Genomic DNA, 19,174 nt, shown 5'->3' with positions numbered 1-19,174 from the left:
AAGCTTCCACTCTTCAAATATCCTCCAACTTATGATTTCTGAAGGTGAAAGCTACACGGAGGGCTTATATTTATGGTTTTCTTCCCCACCTGCCTTCTAAATATTTCTCTCCCTATTCTCCACCTCTGGGAAGGCAGGGGCAGTCTGCCAATTAGGTTTATCATCATTCTCCCAAGAGCCCCATGTTATACAATTATGCCAAGCTTCAGACTGCCTGCAGTCAGGTTATCAGGCTACTTTCAACTCCTTGCTTTTTGGCAGATACAAGGCATCTGGCCATACTGGGCAAGGTCTTTAACTCTCAGCCTGCTCTGCCAAGGACAGCTAATGCTTAAGGCGAGAGTAAAGGAATTTGAAATTGACTTTGGCTCTAGAAATTCTGTTTAAGGGATGTCAGCAACTTATAAAATTTAGTCATTTTAAAATTAAGTTTATTCCTTTTGGGGGGTGCTAATCTATAATCTCCTTTAACAATATTTTCAGCCTATTTTGATAGCCCTGTTCAGACTCCATTAATCATACGATATTGATGACTTTCCTACTTTTCAATGTTGAAGATGTTTCAAGGAAAGTCTGTCTCCCCAAGCACTTTCCTGTTACATTGTAAGCTGCTTTTTACTATGAAGACGGCTGTCAGATAAAATATGGACTTTACTGTCCTGGCAATGAACACAGATATGGGCCAGACTGGGCTCACCTCCTGCAATAAGAATGGTGAGCAAACAGTCTATGCAAAATGGACAAAAACTGGAGCAAAAAGAGGAAATAGGAAAGTGAGAGAAGAGAAGTGTGGGATGGAGAGCCAGACAGGCAATGCATGAGGTCATAGGAAAAGGGATGTGTTCAGTGAGCAAAGCAAGACCTTTAGAAGGGGCTCAGGTACACAGACAGACAACACACAGGACTGTTCTCTCCAGCAAGACAGAAAAACTTAACAAATTTCTGGACTAAGGTGGAGTCCAGGAAATTTGCTGAAGCTTGAACATCCATGGGATATTTCAACCTGGAACCAAGCAGTGGACCTAAGACTTCTACAAAATTTATGCTTCTTCCCTGAGAAGAATGAGTCATAATAGCTTAGAGTAGGTATAGGAATAGAAAGAAAGAGCAGTCTTGGAAGAGTTGGTTGGCCTATTAACTTGTGCTACCTAAAATAAATCATCTAAGATGCTGTCATTACACCCCTCAATGTAGAGTCTCTTGTGTGTATTCTCTGTCCCGCCATTGTTTTCACCCTCTAATAGGTTGACAACAGATGTGTCCTGCATCACACAGCACACTGGACAGCAGGGGATCTCTGAAACAAGTGACAGGAAGTCCTCCTGTCCACAGGATGGTGACAGCAACAATCTATGTAAATACCGCTTGTCAACTGGCATCGCCCAGACTCTAATAGCTAGACAAGATTGATTCAATTCCCACTCCATTAATTGGGAATTTCCATAGCCTCTGTAACGTTTCTCAGTTCCTAGAGGGCCTGGGAGTTGAACCTCTCATAGTCACTTCCAGCTCTGAGTTGCCACTTATACTGAAAAAGTCATTTTAGGGATCAGCGTCTCATCATGGGAATACAAGACCACCTGATCTGCCTCTTGAGAAACCTGTATGCAGGTCAGGAAGCAACAGTTAGAACTGGACATGGAACAACAGACTGGTTCCAAATAGGAAAAGGAGTACGTCAAGGCTGTATATTGTCACCCTGCTTATTTAACTTATACGCAGAGTACCTCCTGAGAAACGCTGGCTGGAGGAAGCACAAGCTGGAATCAAGATTGCCGGGAGAAATATCAATAACGTCAGATATGCAGATGACACCACCCTTAGGGCAGAAAGTGAAGAAGAACTAAAGAGCCTCTTGATGAAAGTGAAAGAGGAGAGTGAAAAAGTTGGCTTAAAACTCAACATTCAGAAAACGAAGATCATGACATCCAGTCCCATCACTTCATGGCAAATAGATGGGGAAACAGTGGAAACAGTTACTGACTTTATTTTTCTGGGGCTCCAAAATCACTGCAGATGGTGACTGCAGCCATGAAATTAAAAAGATGCTTACTCCTTGGAAGGAAAGTTATGACCAACCTAGACAGCATATTAAAAAGCAGAGACATTACTTTGCCAACAAAGGTCTGTCTAGTCAAGGCTATGGTTTTTCCAGTGGTCATATATGGATGTGAGAGTTGGACTTTAAAGAAAGCTGAGAACAGAAGAATTGATGCTTTTGAACTGTGGTGTTGGAGAAGACTCTTGAGAGTCCCTTGGACTGAAAGGAGATCCAATCAGTCCATCCTAAAGGAGATCAGTCCTGGGTGTTCATTGGAAGGATGGATGTTGAAGCTGAAACTCCAATACTTTGGCCACCTGATGCAAAGAGCTGACTCATTGGAAAAGACCCTGACACTGGGAAAGATTGAGGGCAGGAGGAGAAGGGGACAACAGAGGATGAGATGGTTGGATGGCATCACTGACTCAATGGGTGTGTTTGGGTAGACTCCGGGAGTTGGTGATGGACAGGGAGGCCTGGTGTGCTATGGTTCATGGGGTCGCAAAGAGTCAGACACCACTGAGCAACTGAACTAAACTGAACTGAACATCATGTCAATTATGTGGTCCTAATTCCTAATCATATTGACCCAGATATTGAATTCAACCATTTCCGTTAATTTTCATCACCCCTCAATCAAGAAGCCAACAAAATGAATGAAACCATCACAGAGGTATTTGTGAGAATGGAAGCCTTTGTCAAAGTTTAGGCAATGGCAGGTTGTACACAACAGATATGCAACTTAGAAGAATATATAAATGTAGAACTGAATCACTTTGCTGCATATTTGAAACTAACACAACATTGTAAATCAACTATATTTCAATTTAAAAATTCTTTGATTGATATTTCTATTCCTAGAAGTCTCTCAGCCACTTCTCAGACTTGGCCTCCAATCTTCCACCATATTGTGTTCCCCTTTTCTCTCTCAATCCCACATTCAAAATATTCTGTTCATTTCTAATGCAGAGAAGGTCAATTGTCTATTTTGTTGTCTGGCTCTTACTAATCCATCTTATTAGGGGCTCAACTTCTAAGAAGCAAGCTTAGACCACATATATAAGCTATTCTACATTCCTGGTCAAAATGTCACTTCAAAATTTATTAAGGAATTATATATTTAGTGTCTCCTGTTTGCCACAAGTTCAAATGCACAAAGATGTTCATATAACCTCTCTAATAATGCAGAACTAGAAAAACTTAAATTCCAACCAGAAGGGAACAGGCAAATTCATTATGATTTTTGTCACTCAAAAAAGTAGTGTGTTCAGCAAGGATCACAAAATTTAACTCACAGGTATGACTCTTATGTACCCAAAACTCTGATTACTTAACCTCTAATTCCTCTGGTTTTGCTCCACTGTTTGGGGAGTGGGGTACGCAGAGAGGGGGAAGATAACACATTTTCCATCTGCCTTAACATTTAATCTGCACTGATAATTTAGGTGGTTCTTGGTCTCCTTGAAGACAAGGGTTAAATCTCTCACATGGTTTCACTTCCCTGACTTCTCTCATTACGGAGGCATCTGGGGAAAGTGGGGTGCTGACATGTCCTTTTGGCAGTGAAACTGAGGTGCCCTGGAGCAGTGTTGGCTCCCTCCTCTGGTATCTGGAAGAGGCCCAAGGCAGCTCTGCGTCCTGCTGCCATTCCCAGGTGCAGACGGCTGCTCTGCTACTTTAGCTCAATCTCAACTCTGGGCTTAGCCAAGCCCCCATGCTCTCCTTGGCTGACTAGAGCCTGCCTCAGCTTCCTGATGGCTGAACGTGGCTAAGTGGTTGTCTTAGGCCCCATCCAGCCCCTGGCCTGCATTCCACCCCCAGGCTTTGCTGCTGGCTTCCCTTGTTCAACCAGAACAAACCATTACAAGCTCATTGCTTCCAACATTACAGGCTCACTGGAAATAGAGGGGTTTCCAAAAAGTGCCAACCAGACTCTTCTCTGCTTCAGTCTGACCACACAGTTCTTTGTAATCAGCCAGAACCACTCTGCTATGCACAGAAGTCTTCTCCCCAAATTCTAAACATATGGGGGAGCGGTGGGGAATGGGGGAGCTTCCTGGAGCTGCTTTGCTCCCTCCAGTCATAAAATGCATAGTAAATTAGACACACATTTAATTCTTTCACTTTCTTCTCTTCCTTCTCTCCTCTCTGCTTCACCTCCCTCTGGAACAAAAAGAAAGCAACTTTTATTGAATTTGGATTTTTTTGTACCGTCTTATGGAAAAACCTAAACAAACTTTTTGGCCAACCCAATATTTTGCTTCCTTTTGTCTTAAACACAGCCCTGCATCAGTAGAGCAGAGAGCTTTGTGCTCTGCTATTGAGGACAGAAGAAGTGTCTCCATCTCCCAGGAGGATTCTACAGCCCAGGTCATCCACATTTAGTTGTAATGTGCAAGAAAGGGCATCAGCCAAAGGAATAGCAAATTATTTCTCCTGCAACACAATCCTATTTGAATGTGAGAAACTAAATGTGACCTCAGTGTTCCTCCTTACACAACTCCCATGCCAAGGAGGAAGATATCTTGGCCAAAGTGAAAAAGGTGAAGGCCAAGTACTCAGGAAGACAAAGGAGAAAAGTATGTCAATAATTTAAAACATGTCTCTGTTATAGAGCCACCACTTAAAAATATGCTTATGAAGGTTTAATAACACAGAAAAATTCTTATGTTATAATATTATTAGAAAGAAAGCAGGATACAAAATTATGAGAGAAGTTAAATCACAACTGCATTGAAATGTATCTAAAAGAAAGTTTGAAAGAAACATAGCAAAGTGTTAACAATAGTGATCTCTGAGTAACCAAACTATCATCCCTAACTTCTCTATTTTCCTGATTTTTCAAATTTTCATAATGAATAAATCTGGTTATAAATTTAAAAAATTTTAATTTAAATATTCCTCTGCAATTTATTCAATATTCAATCATATTTACTGAACATCTGCCACATTCCAGCTTAAAAATAAAAAAATTTTAAGTAAATTTAAATATTTCTCTGCAATTTATTCATTATTCAACCAATACTTACTGAACACCTGTCACATTCCAGCTACTGCTCTAAATGCTGTGGGGAGAATCCTAGGGATGGGGGAGCCTGGTGGGCTGCCATCTATGGGGTCGCAGAGTCGGACACGACTGAAGCGACTTAGCAGCATGGGTACTAACATGACCAAACCCCTCCTGGAGATGATCATGCTAAGTGAAGTAAGTCAGGCACAGACAAATATCATATAATATCACTTATATGTGAAATCTAAAAAAAAAAAAAATGATCTGAATGAAATTATTTACAAAACAGAAGCAGACAGGCTTAGAAAACAAAATAAACCCATGGCTCAAGGGTACCAAAGGGAAAAGATGCCATGGAGGGATAAATTGGGTTTGGGATCAATATGTACACACTACTATATTTAAATAGATTATCAACAAGGGCCTACTGTATAGCACAGGGAATTCTAATCAATATTCTATAATAACCTAAATGAGAAAAGAATTTGAAAAAGAATTGATACATGTATACATATAACTGAATCACTTCAGTGTATACCTGAAACTAACCCAAGATTAGTAATCAATTATACTCCAATATAAAAAAAAAATTTTTTTTAAGTCCCTGCTCTTGTGGAGTTTTACAGTCTAATATGAAAGAGAGGAGATGATGGTAGCACCAAAGCAGACCCGTCAGGGATAAATGAATTACAGAACATCAGTACAAGAGACTACTACCATCAATGGAACAAAATAGAAAATCAATGGAACAAATAGAAAGCCCGAGATAAATCCACACACCTATGGACACCTTATCTTTGACAAAGGAGGCAAGAATATACAATGGAGAAAAGACAATCTCTTTAACAAGTGGTGCTTGGAAAATTGGCCAACCACTGGTAAAAGAATGAAACTAGAACACTTTCTAACCCCATACACAAAAATAAACTCAAAATGGATTAAAGATCTAAACGTAAGACCAGAAACTATAAAACTCCTAGAGGAAAACATAGGCAAAACACTCTCTGACATAAATCACAGCAGGATTCTCTATGACCCACCTCCTACAGTAATGGAAATAAAAGCAAAAATAAACAAATGGGACCTAATTAAACTTAAAAGTTTTTGCACAACAAAGGAAACTATAAGCAAGGTGAAAAGACAGCCTTCAAAATGGGAGAAAATAATAGCAAATGAAGCAACTGACAAAGAATTAATCTCAAAAATATACAAGCAGCTCCTGCAGCTCAATTCCCTAAAAATAAAGGACCCAATCAAAATATGGGCCAAAGAACTAAACAGACATTTCTCCGAAGGCATACAGATGGCTAAAAAACACATGAAAAGATGCTCAACATCACTCATTATCAAAGAAATGCAAATCAAAACCACAATAAGGTACAGACTCACACTGGTTAGAATGGCTGCTATCAAAAAGCCTACAAACAATAAATGCTGGAGAGGGTGTGGAGAAAAGGGAACCCTCTTACACTGCTGGTGGGAATGCAAACTAGTACAACCACTATAGAGAACAGTGTGGAGATTCCTTAAAAAACTGGAAATAGAACTGCCTTATGACCCAGCAATTCCACTGCTGGGCATACACACAGAGGAAACCAGAATTGAAAGAGACACGTGTACCCCAATGTTCATCACAGCACTGTTGACAAAAGCCAGGACATGGAAGTAACCTAGATGTCCATCAGCAGATGAATGGATAAGAAAGCTGTGGTACATATACACAATGGAGTATTACTCAGCCATTGAAAAGAATGCATTTGAATCAGTTCTGATGAGGTGGATGAAACTGGAGCCTATTATACAGAGTGAAGTAAGTCAGAAAGAAAAACACCAATACAGTATACTAATGCATATATATGGAATTTAGAAAGATGGTAACAATGACCCTATATACGAGACAGCAAAAGAGACACAGATGTATAGAACAGTCTTTTGGACTTTGTGGGAGAAGGCGAGGGTGGGATGATTTGAGAGAATAGCATTAAAACATGTATATTATCATATGTGAAACAGATCGCCAGTCCAGGTTCGACGCATGAGACATGGTGCTCAGGCCTGGTGCACTGGGATGACCTAGAGGGATGGGATGGGGAGGTGGGTGGGAGGGGAGTTCAGGATGGGGAACACATGTACACCCACGGCTGATTCATGTCAATGTATGGCACAAACCACTACAATATTGTAAAGTAATTAGCCTCCAATTAAAATAAATATTTTTTTAAAAAATAGACTAACACAGAGTATAGAATATACCATAGGATACTACACTATGTTCTATAATACACTATATTGTAATATACTCTAGTATTATGCTATATCATGTAACATACACTAGTATTATGCTATATAATATATAGAACATACTGATCTCATAGTATAGCTCTAAATTTCTATAGTTGTTTTTAGTCACTGTCAAGTCTGACTCTTTGTGACTCCATGGACTGTAGCCAGCCAGGCTCCTCTGCCCATGGAATTTCCCATGCAAGAACACTAGAGTATGTTGCCATTTCCTCCCCTAGGGAATCTTCCCAACCCAGGGATCGAAACTGGGTCTCCTGTATTGGCAGGCAGATTCTTTACCACTGAGTCACTAGGGAAGACCTATATCTCTAAATACAGTTATATAAAATATATAGATAACATAGTAGTAAACTAGAGGCAGACATCCTAGAATGTGAAGTCAAGTGGGCCTTAGAAAGCATCAGTACAAACAAAGCTAGTGGAGGTGACGGAATTCCAGTTGAGCTATTCCAAATCCTGAAAGATGATGCTGTGAAAGTGCTGCCCTCAATATGCCAGCAAATTTGGAAAACTCAGCAGTGGCCATAGGACTGGAAAAGGTCAGTTTCATTCCAATTCCAAAGAAAGGTAATGCCAAAGAATGCTCAAACTACCACACAATTGCACTCATCTCACACACTAGTAAAGTAATACTCAAAATTCTCCAAGCCAGGCTTCAGCAATATGTGAACCGTGAACTTCCTGATGTTCAAGCTGGTTTTAGAAAAGGCAGAGGAACCAGAGATCAAATTGCCAACATCCGCTGGATCATGGAAAAAGCAAGAGAGTTCCAGGAAAGCATCTATTTCTGCTTTATTGACTATGCCAAAGCCTTTGACTGTGTGGATCACAATAAACTGTGGAAAATTCTGAAAGAGATGGGAATACCAGACCACTTGATCTGCCTCTTGAGAAATTTGTATGCAGGTCAGGAAGCAACAGTTAGAACTGGACCTGGAACAACAGACTGGTTCCAAATAGGAAAAGGAGTTCGTCAAGGCTGTATATTGTCACCCTCTTTATTTAACTTATATGCAGAGTACATCATGAGAAATGCTGGACTGGAAGAAGCACAAGCTGGAATCAAGATTGCCAGGAGAAATATCAATAACCTCAGATATGCAGATGACACCACCCTTATGGCAGAAAGTGAAGAGGAACTAAAAAGCCTCTTGATGAAAGTGAGAGAGGAGAGTGAAAAAGTTGGCTTAAAGCTCAACATTCAGAAAACGAAGATCATGGCATCCGGTCCCATCACTTCATGGGAAATAGATGGGGAAACACTGGAAACAGTGTCAGACTTTATTTTTCTGGGCTCCAAAAATCACTGCAGATGGTGACTTCAGCCATGAAATTAGAAGACGCTTACTCCTTGGAAGGAAAGTTATGACCAACCTAGATAGCATATCTCTCCCCAAGGGAACCAGTACTCTGTTAGTGGAGCTTGTGGCTCTGACCTGAGCTCTAGAGTTAAGCAAAGGGCAGTGGATAGGCCTGATAATCTATGTGAGTCTACTTCTGCTGACTCCAAATATCCTGAGTCTGCCGTTGGATCCTTAAAACAATGTCTTCCTGTCCTGGGCTCACTCCTATGCTGCATTCCACAATTGGTCTAACTGCTGGGTCTGCAGAGCGCTCCCCTCTTCATCAGTGGAAGGCTTCCCGTGGTGGACATCCCCACTTCAAGGAAACGACTTTCTCCAAGTCTGTGAATACCTTCGACAACAATCACATGCGATGCCTCTTCTTCATCTGATGACATCTACCAACCCTAAAATGGACTGGTGCAACACGTTGCACTGTAACTATGGACATGATGTGACTTTTAATTTTGATTCTGAATGTTGTGTTTTTGCTGTTTGCTCCCTGCATCTGTAATTGTATAACTGGATTTGTTTCTAGCCGCATGAAAGCTTTTAAGTTACAAATGGTTGCTCAAACTCCTGCTACTGCTGTAGCTTCCTCCAGCTACTATGTGGGGACCCTGGATCAGATATCCTCAATATGAGGATTAGGAGAATATGTTGCCTCACCAATTTAGGGACAATGCCCCTTGTCAGCTCGGAAGCAATTATGGAAGGAGAACGACGCCCCCTTTCCCTAGGCACCATAATTCTCCTAAAAGAAAATTGGGGAATGAGAGAGTCATTTCCTAGGCAGGTTGATAGGGAGTCTAGGGGTCCCCAAGGAGAGAGGGGTCTGGAATTCTCAAGGAGGAAGAAAGGACAAACTTTTTTTCTTTCTCCACATTCCTTAGGATTATATAACAATAATGTATCCTGCCTAAGGACAGTCTTTGGATTCAACCTTCTGTTATCTTAAAATGTTAATTATGGGAGTAGACCTGGTCTTTACAAGGATGTATCTTGCCTGAGGACAGCGTTATCTTAAAATGTAAATTATGGGAGTAGGTCTGATAAGGTCTTTACAACCTCCAGACATTCTTTGGATTATATAACCTCATTGTTAACACTAGCAAGTGGGTACTCGCACTGTCCCCTTCTGATGCCTATGTCAGAAGCTTTCTCTATCTCCTTTATACTTTAATAAAACTTTATTACACACATACACACACAAAAAAGCAGAGACATTACTTTGCCAACAAAGGTCCGTCTAGTCAAGGCTATGGTTTTTCCTGTGGTCATGTATGGATGTGAGAGTTGGACTGTGAAGAAGGCTGAGCATCAAAGAATTGATGCTTTTGAACTGTGGTGTTGGAGGAGACTCTTGAGAGTCCCTTGGACTGCAAGGAGATCCAACCAGTCCATTCTGAAGGAGATCAGCCCTGGGATTTCTTTGGAAGGAATGATGCTAAAGCTGAAACTCCAGTACTTTGGCCACCTCATGTGAAGAGTTGACTCATTGGAAAGGACTCTGATGCTGGGAGGGATTGGGGGCAAGAGGAGAAGGGGACGACAGAGGATGAGATGGCTGGATGGCATCACTGACTCGATGGATGTGAGTTTGAGTGAACTCCGGGAGTTGGTGATGGACAGGGAGGCCTGGCGTGCTGCGATTCATGGGGTTGCAAAGAGTCGGACACGACTGAGCGACTGATCTGATCTGATAGGTATATAATATACAAACAATACTATGCAGCTCTTAACTATAATTAAGCAATAATCCAGAGAAATTAGAACAGTGTACAGAGCATGCTGCACAAACATGTCCTTGTTTGGGTGTGTCTCTTTCTGGAGGAATACTTCAGAAGCCAATTGTAGTGCTTGCTTGGGGGAGGAGTCACAGAGAACTAGAGGATGACCTAGAAGGCAGACATGCTTGGTATATTTGGATTATTTAAGATGTGCTTACAATGCTTATTTTCAAAAAAGAATAATTAAACATATTTTTAAAAAAATATGTCCATAGGAACCAGGCAGTTTGTTCATCTCTTTGGAACAAATACTTAAAGATAATTTTAACAAATAAATTTCACTCTGTGAAAAGAGTGCCAATGTTCAGAGAAAGCTATATTTAGATAATGCTAAATATCCATTTAGTCTCTCAAATACAGAAAACTTTTGGACTCTTAAAATTATCTTTGTGGAATATTTTTAGTCACGTCTGCCTACTACACTAAAAAGTTCTTGGGCAGGGAGGCAGGGATTCATTTTGGGGGGCTTGAAAAATAGGAACATGGAGTTGGAGGGGACTCTGTGGGGCATGAAATGCAAACCCCAAAGCAAGACTCCTGTAACATGCAGTCCTCTATTCTTCAGATGAGGCAACCCAGCCTGTCTGTGGGTAGCTCAAGTTACCACAAAAGCCCTTCAGACATTAGGTAGAAACCTGCTGTCACCAACTGAGTTATAACTGGCCTGTCCACCCTCTCTGGCGCCACGTCTCAGAAATTTGCCAGTTTTTCTAGATGCAAGCCCAATGTCACAGTCTGCCTTAGGCTTACATTACATGCTTAGCACATGAGAGCGCAGTTGTTCGGTCAGTACTCTTTGTGACCCCATGAACTGTAGCCCGCCAGGCTCCTCTGTCCAGGGAATTTTCCAGAAAAGAATACTGGAATGGGTTGCCATTTCCTCCTCCAGGGGATCTTCCTGACCCAGTAACGGAACCTGCATCTTCTGTGGTTCCTGCATTAGCAGGCAGATTCTTTATCAACTGTGCCACCAAGGAATCCCACACACCTTAGGCTTATCACTGACAACCATGCAGGCCAGATCCCAGGTCCCTGGGGGTAGATATGCACTTTCTCCTTTGAAGTGCCTTATGCTAGGAGCACACAGTAGGTGCCCAAGTTATGTTGCACTGAATCAAGAGCTCTCTATGTCCCATTTGCCCTCTGGACTTTTAAGCAATTAGCTCAGCAGTGCAGAAAAAGGACACCCTGAGGCAGTGGGACCATCCCAACTACAAGGATGAAGAGGGTGTAACAGACGAGAAAACAGATACTTTTCACTCTCCTTGTGTAGCAGGGCCACTCACAGGGCATCCTCAGCAGGCCTGGCAAATGGAAGACTTTCCTGCAGCGTCCACACCAGGTGTCGTAGTTAATGCTCCTCAGCTGTGCGACAGAACCCACAAGTATGATCTGCCTTCATCCTTATCTAATCACTTTATGGGGCATTAAGCTGCCTTTGGCTGAACCAGTTGCCAGCTGCAACAACACTCCAGGAAAGGACAGCGTCCCCTCTCATGATAAAGCGCATCACACTAATAGAACCCATCTATATGTAGCTCTGCTCAAGAGCTTATATAATTTATCTTAGGCTCATCCTCCCTCTCCTCTCTGGGGCGTGGAATTACACCCACTCAGCTGGAGGCAATTGCTTTTTGATGGTGCCTGTGCTAAAGCATTTTTAGGATAAAGTTAGTGAATCTTTTCCCCGTGGCAATGTAGCTCTCTCAAGGTGAAATACAGACAGCGGGTTATAGATAGAACTTTAAGGCAACAGTTTCCCAGTTTGTAAAAGTTAATAAGCCCAGTTTACATACAAACAGTGGTTACCTTGTTGGCGGGATCAACCTCCATCCGTGGAAAGACGCAGAGCCTTCTGGTAACCAAAGGCATCTCAGACGCGTTTTTGCTTGAAGCGGTAATTGCGGTGTGCCTCTCCTCATCCTCACCCTCTTATCCACTTGCTCTGCTTTGCTGCCGGTACATGTTCATTCTGCAACTCCTGGCAGCTGCTCCTCACCGCAGTAGGATTCCAGCAGGTGAGGAATGTATATTATGTAAACTGTGGCAATGAGAAACACCAACATCTCCTCTACTCTGAAAACTAGTGAGCACAGTCTTTGCAACAAGTCCCTGCGTAAGAACACTCGGAGTCCTCGGAATTTCGAGGCATGAGCCTTGACAGCGAGGGGCAGTGTGGCAAAGTGCCTAATCACACTAGTATGGGAGCCAGCTTGATTCAGATCCTGGTTCCAAGTCTTATTAATTGTTTTAACCTGAGCAAATCATGGAAGCCCTCTGTTACCTCAGTTTCCCCATCTGTAAAATGGAAATATCTCAAAAAGCAGTTATGAAAGTTAAATGAGTTAATACAAGTAAGGTGCTTAGAATTGTGCCTGGCACAGAATAAACCCTAAATACACATTAGCTTCTCAGGAAGACAATTTCATCTAAGCCCAAGTGGTTATCACTTACAAGCCCATGATACCCAAAGTTCTAAATCCGGGCAGACCTCTCCTGAGTGGCTAATGGAACGTCTCCTACGGACTTCTCTGCGGCTCCTCAAACTCAGCATATCCGACGCCACTCTCAGGATCATTCCCCATCCCATGTGCATTCTCTCCAGTGCTCTCTGCCTCTAGTTCAGCACCACCATCCATCCTGCAGTGCAAGCTGAGACCCCTGCCTCTCCCTCAGTCTCCACCCCCCCAAATCCAAGCTTTCTTCCAGACTCTCATGGAGACCACACCAGCCCCTCCCAGGCTAGTCTTTCCTCATCCTCTGTTGACCCTCTGTTCTCCAGGCAGCAGCCAGGGTAAGCGTCTGCTGAATCACAGAGCTGCTCTTATCACACAGACACCCTGCCCCAAATCCTTCAGGATCTCCCCATCAGCTCTTGGCATAAAAGTCCTTGTAAGGCCTTGCATGGTCTGGACCTAACTACCTCTCCAGCTTTGCCTTGTACTTTTTTCTTGCTCTTTGGGCTTCTTTCAGATACTTGAACACAACATGTGCTATTCAACCCCAGAAACTTTATACTTACCAGTCCCTTAATCCTACCTAACTCTTGCATATCCCTCAAATCTCAGCCTAGGTGCTTTCTTGAACTTCTGGTTAAAGGCAGGCTTCTTTGTCATACGTTCTCAAAGAACTATGCACCTTTCTATCAAAGCTGTGCTTCTAATTAGAGGTACGTTTCTTGTGATTATTTGAATAACATCTATCTTCTCAAAAAATCAAAAACTCCACAAGAACAGGGACTTAGGACAGTAGCCAGCCCATGGTAGGTCTCAATAATTATTTTTAGAATTAACCAATAAAAGACATTTACTTAGTGCTTTCCATACATTATATCATTTAGCCTTCATGCAACCTTTGAAGTATGATTTTCCTATTTTAACAGATGAGGACACTGAGACTGAGAGAGTAGGTGATTTGTTAAGAATCATGCAGAGAACAAATAGATGAACTTAAATCCAAGTATCCAGACTTAAATATCTCTTCCCACATTTACTTTTGATAGCTTCTCTTAAATAGTCCTTTCGCACAGCTCAGAATCTTTGGTTAGGGAGCTCTTCATGTCTGCACTGAGATGCTGAACTGGTCTACCCCAGAAGCCTATGTACCTCACTCATAACACTGCCCATCCTTCTAACAGCTCCACCATGCTTGCACGTCCTGGCCCAGAGAGGGAGAAAACTCCTGCTAAATGGAAGGCAGGGACTCAGCTAATCCTGAGTAATCTCCCAAACGTGCTCGCACAGCACTCTCCAGTGCGGACCATCAGCACCCAGGCATCACCACTTTACCTCATTAGTCAGACACCAACCAGGAAAACAGCAAACAACTTTCTGTATTTCAAACCAAGTGAATTTGATGCCAGGAATTTGTTACACAAGTGACAAAAGAGACTGGCCAGCCTGGGGACAGGGTGGCACCCAGAGGTTAGCACCAGCAGGAAGCCTTTGCCATCCCCAGGCCATAAGGATGAAGGGAGCAGGAGGCTTACCGGAGGGCAGGGGCCCAGGTCACCTTAAGTGTGGATGAGGAGAAATGCCTTGGTGTGCAAGGAAGGATAATGCCACCCCCTCTTCCAAAGATGTCCACATTCTAATTGCCAGAAACTGTAAGTATGTTACCTTACAGGACAAAAGGGACTTTGCAGCTGTGAGCAGGTAAGGCTCTTCAGGAGGAGAGAGTGTGCTAGATGACTCAGGAGGATCCAGTGTCATCTCTAGGATCCTTATAAGAGGGAGACAAGAGGGTCAGATTTATTCCAAACTTTTGATCTCCAGAACTGAAAGGTAATAAACATGTCATTTAAGTCAATAAGTGTGTGGTAATCTCTTAAAGCAGCAACGGGAAACTGAGACGCTTGGCTTGTCCCTTCTTCCCACATGTCAGTCGTCCCACTGGCTGAACCTGACAGGAAGTCAGTGACAGGAAAGTCAGGGAAGCACGGTCTGCCAGGGAAGGTCCAGGAGAGGATCTGGGGAATCTGTTGAGGATACTGCAGTCACTTTACCACTGCTGTGGGAAGCTCACGCTGGAACGGACATCTGAAACTCATTCTTCTGAATCTCACTTTACAATTCTATGAATATAAATCATCCTGTTGAGTTTGTTCTAATCTATGTGGGGGAACGACTGGCATACTAAAATCTCTGCAGCATCAGGAACATGTGTATAATAAAAACAAGGTTTACTCTCTTTTGACTTATTCAAATTCATCATTAATTATTAGAACCAAGGAGCCACATCTGGTCAGGCAGTAATTTTAATGAGATGGTCTGGTAATTTTATGGACTCCATTTGATTTTTCTTATTTTATGGGCATGTAAATCAAAACAGATGACATCACCTTATCTTTCTCAACTACACCAGTAACAGAACACAACCTATAAATGAACGTATTCCATAAAAACTGAGCACTCCCCAGGTTATCGTGGGTGCAGCTGCTGCCCACTGCTCCCTTCTTTGAGCCATTCCCCTGATGTGACTTGGCAGCCCATCTCCATCAGCTCTGTGGTTGAAAAAAAAATGGGTCATTGCACTGTGACAAAAGGGCATTCACTGCAAATACAGCAATTAAGAAAAGTTTGAGCTCCAATGGTCTCAAACGCCCAAAGGAAGCTTGTACTTGCTGTGTGTGGGTGCCAGAAGCAGACAGACTGACAAAGCAACACGAGTTCCACCAGCGGCACCAGAGACACGTGTAAGAATTCAATCAGACAGAAGGAAGTGGCTGAAAGCCACTGATGAAGGGGACATGAGGCCTTGAAAAAGGCTGTTTTCTACATTACTAGCATTTAATTGAAACATTCTGGAACCACCAGTCCCAAGACCTAAAAATAGGGCACTGTAATAAAAGACTCAATGGTAACACTCTCATTTATAAACTTTTGTGTATGTGTGCCTAAATAATATGGAAGTGTGATTTCCCAGGTAGCATAGTGATAAAGAATCTGCCTGCCAATGCAAGTGACACAGGAGACACGGGTTCAATCCCTGGGTTGGGAAGATCCTCTGGAGGAGGAAATGACAATCCGTTCCAGTATTCTTGCTGGAGAATCCCATGGACAGAGGAGCCTGGGAGGCTACAGTCCATGGGGTCATGAGGAGTCAGACATGATTGAGCAATTGGGAATGCACACACAATATGGGAGTAGATGGGACTCAATGTTATGTAAAGGCTAAGTTCCACTGGTTTCCTCACACATGCAGACACGCACACAAAATTGGAAGAGTTCATAGATGAAACTAGCAAAAAATTGATAATTGTTGAAGCTGCATGATGGGTATATGAGTGTTCATTGCATTAGTCTTTGCTTAGTCTTTGTGTTTTAAATTTTCTGTAAAAAAGAAGAAAAGGCAGTGTTGATTCTTGGATGCAGAATATTTTTCATAGCTATTCTTCTCCCACATGGCTTCTTTCATAAACTTTTTCAGCAAGCTTCACCATACCCTGAAGTCATGGGACCCACAGGCACTGCATGCATGCGTGTGAAGTCGCTTCAGTCGTGTCCTGCTCTCTGCGACCCCGTGGACTGTAGCCCTCCAGGCTCCTCTGTCCATGGGATTCTCCAGGAAAGAATACTGGAGCGGGTTGCCATGCCTTTCTCAGGGACTGCAGATATTGCTACGTATTCTCTGATTCTCTTGTGCTTGTGTGGAAAGCAGAATTCTGCTCTGGCAGAAGAAGGGCGGTACCCAGGCACAGGTCATGGGAAATGAGTGGGCAGCAGGCTGAAGGGGCTGAAAAAAAAACAGGCAGGAGCAGCACCCCCCACTGAAGTGCACTGGGAAGCTACCCTGTCTGGGAGCAGCTCGCCTGCACTAGAGGGTCCCCAGCACCCCACAGGGCACTTAGACATTAACTCAGGTTCAATTCACGAAGCACAGATTGAGCACGTCATGAGTCCAGCCTGAGCACTGAGCACAGAGCATGTGGCTATGAGTAAGTGCTGCCATCAGCAATAGCTAAAGCTTCATTGTTTTTAAAAGTTGAAGAACATCGACTGAATTGTCTGTGAAGTCAATGTTAACCTGAAGATGAAAAACTTTAAAAGACCAACTCTCCAAATGTTGCTGCTCCACACCACCTCCACTGAATGCAGAGCCAGTGAGCTGATGACATGCTGGCCTCCCTTCTGAGCGATCATTTTTAAAAAGCAAGGTCAAGCTTTGCTTTTCTAGAGAGTACGATGATGGGCAAGATATGCACTGCTGACCGGCTGACTCATTTTCAACGCTGGTAGCACATAAGCATGAAGCGGAACACAGTGAGAAAGAGATTCGTGCCAATCCCATTTTGAAACAAACGTCTGAAAAATCACAAGGGTCATTAGCTCTGGTCATGCTTGGTTCTGCCACTGTGGGGAACGGGGAACGGCATTGAGAGGAAATAAGCCAGGATTGATGGTGGACAGTGCAATGCCTTATCCATCTAAAGCAAAGGTCCCTTCCCCCTCCTTTTCCCTCTTGACAGCTGGCCCAAAGAACCTAAACTTAGCAAGGGCGAGGTGTAGGAAACTAGATAGTGCATTCTACAGTTGGATAGGAAATACTGGGCTCAATGTGTTTAAGGTTAAGATTAATTCCTCACTTCCTCTGAATCTATTTTAAAAACAGAGCAGAGGATGGCATATGCTTTCTTCTAACAAAATGACAGATGATCAAAGGATAAACATGATCCGCATGTCAAACCCTCCTACTGCTGTGGCCCTTTGCCCACAGACTTTTTTTTTCTTAAGTATTTTATCATTGTGGTTAAAACTCGGTTGCCTGTGTTTATTCAGAAAACTCAATAGTGGCAACAGCCAGAAAAAGAGTGAATGGTGATTGGTGGAATCGACTAAAGCCAGTAGAACAAAGGAAAATTTTAGTGGTGTTGTTCTCAAACATCTACTTCATGGCAATAAACAAAGATCGCAAGGCTCTCTCTTTCTCAAACCTGTGCGATATGGTGTCTGAAAGTAGAAATCTGCCCTGCTGGTGAGGTGGAGAATCACTTTTTCTGATTTGCAACAGCAATCCTAATTAATATTGCCTCATTATTATTCCTTGTGTTCTGTAAACAAGAGCTCCCTGTCTGCATAGTCACTCATTAGGGCTGATTTAATTGAATTTCAGGGGGAAAGGCATGACTGCCTCTGGAAGCAGAGGACTGGAAGCTTCTGAGAGCAGCCTTTCACAAGTGACTCACAAGCTCCGCGGTGTCAGACACGTGGGAGGGAGAAGCAGCAGGCCCTCTCGCCTCCCTTTGTTCCCCAGGGTGGTGTACGGGGCTCAGCACAAATTGTTTTCTTCACTGTCATGCTTTGCCTTCCACCACTGAGGCCATCATTTTTTATGTCCTTCGAGCTATGGCCCCCATTGAGTCTTTAGAACTCCACATATCTAGGAAAAATGCTTTTCAATCCAGGATCCTTTCAGTATATATATATATAAAGAAAAAAATCAGCTCAGAAATTGACAGTCTAGGAACTTCCTTGGTGGTCCGCTAATTAGGAATTCGCCTTCCCATACAGGGGATGCAGGTTTGGTCCCGGTCAGGGAATTAAGATCCCACATGCCTTTACTACAGAGCTCACATGCTCTGGAGCCCACGCACCACAACTAGAGAAAAGCCCACAATGATAGATCCCGAGTGCCACAACTAAGACCATATGCAGTCAAAAAATAAAAAGAAAATTTAAAAGTTAGAAATTGACAGGCTGTAAGATTCTATCGATTCCAAATTCCATCATCAGTACTCCAACTAAAGTGCTTTTTTTCCATACAGGCACTTTTAAACTCTGGTTGAAACAATCTTTCTTTGAATAGGGTATCATATCAAAACCATTCAATCATTCATTCAGTCACTGATTCTACAAATACTTCTAGAGCTCCTAACACGTGTTGGGTTCAGCTCTGGACACTGGGGATTAATGTTGAACGAGACACAGAAGGTGCTTGCTGTCAGGGAGATTACACCCCAGTGCAGAGAAACAGACAATAATGTGAAATCAAATAAATGAACAGAAGGATGACGCTGCATAGAAAATAAAACAAGACGATGCAGTTACAACCGTCAGGTGAGTTGATTAGATTGGGTCTTCAGAGAAGGCTTCCTGAAGCAGTGCCATTTAAGCTGAGATAGGGATGATGTGAAGGAGTTTGCCATGTGGAGGAACATTCCAGGTGGGGGCACCCCAAAGTACGAAGGCTA

General features: G+C 42.8%; 1 protein-coding gene across 7 annotated transcripts in view; it reads right to left on the bottom strand.

Annotated features, from left to right (window-relative positions):
• VAV3 (vav guanine nucleotide exchange factor 3) overlaps window positions 1-19,174 on the bottom strand; it is a 645,240-nt gene that overhangs the window by 532,527 nt on the left and 93,539 nt on the right. The window contains exons 3-4 of one of the 7 annotated variants that reach the window (XM_055584919.1): window positions 14,604-14,706; window positions 12,295-12,526 (exon numbers count right to left, since the gene is read on the bottom strand). The gene's annotated coding sequence lies outside the window, so the exon portion shown is untranslated. Of the gene's footprint in view, window positions 1-11,771; window positions 11,851-12,294; window positions 12,527-13,507; window positions 14,208-14,603; window positions 14,707-19,174 lie in introns of those variants that run through there. The other 6 variants (XM_055584920.1, XM_055584918.1, XM_055584916.1 and 3 more) reach the window with 6 other exon arrangements.

The sequence above is a fragment of the Bubalus kerabau genome, chromosome 6 (genome assembly GCF_029407905.1).
Source record: "Bubalus kerabau isolate K-KA32 ecotype Philippines breed swamp buffalo chromosome 6, PCC_UOA_SB_1v2, whole genome shotgun sequence".
In the NCBI taxonomy this organism is placed as follows: Eukaryota; Metazoa; Chordata; class Mammalia; order Artiodactyla; family Bovidae; genus Bubalus; species Bubalus kerabau.
Note: the sequence above shows the minus strand (reverse complement) of the source record. Positions and strands in the feature narration are given on the sequence as shown.